Raw genomic sequence first — 818 nt, forward strand, 5'->3', positions numbered from 1 at the left:
AGTGTGAAAACGTCACCACAGAGCACAAGAAATGAAATGTGTTTTACATTACAGAAGCATGCTTTGCATTTGCACCATGATTCAGTGCAATTGTCAGAGTATTGTCAAAAAGAAAGCATATTTAAACCTATTTCTATTTTCTCTTTTATAGTCTAAAATATATTCTGAGAAGACCTTAATGGGGACATTTTGTAAAAGGATAAAATTAAAACTTTGCGATTTAAAAGAAATATTTTAAACCATAAGAATCGATAGGTGCACAAACAATCAAATATATAAATGTCTTTATTTTCACTTTTATTTTCTCATAAAAAAACATACACAAAACGGAATAATTAGCCTACTCTATATGATACTCTTTCATTGAGCTCGAAGACAAACAACACACTTTTGTTTTAGCCTACTTAATGGTGCACTAAATTAATTTCACCCATAAATGACAACACAAATATATTTACAAACAATGTACATGCAGACGAGGAAATTTCTTTTTTGCTAATTTAACATATTGTGAAGTTGTGGAAGCAATGGAATGCGCACATGTGAGTGGGGCTAGTGCCATCTAGTGGTTGCTGATTTTCTTTGGCTCAGCGGCGGGTGGATCGCGAGCTGTGTGTGTGTGGATTGGGCAAGGCTAAAGGGTGGAACGAAAGTCTCAAAATTCAAATGAATCAAATATTATCGACTCATGCACGTGTGTCGCCTGACCCACAAATGCACATTTTAATCGCTAACGATATATTAAGGCAGAACAGACCATTTTTATTCACAAACATGTCTGTATTTGTACAAATCACTACACATTCATTTAATCCCGA

Source organism: Sinocyclocheilus rhinocerous, unplaced genomic scaffold, assembly GCF_001515625.1.
Source record: "Sinocyclocheilus rhinocerous isolate Xijiao unplaced genomic scaffold, SAMN03320098_v1.1 scaffold3621, whole genome shotgun sequence".
Classification (NCBI taxonomy): Eukaryota; Metazoa; Chordata; class Actinopteri; order Cypriniformes; family Cyprinidae; genus Sinocyclocheilus; species Sinocyclocheilus rhinocerous.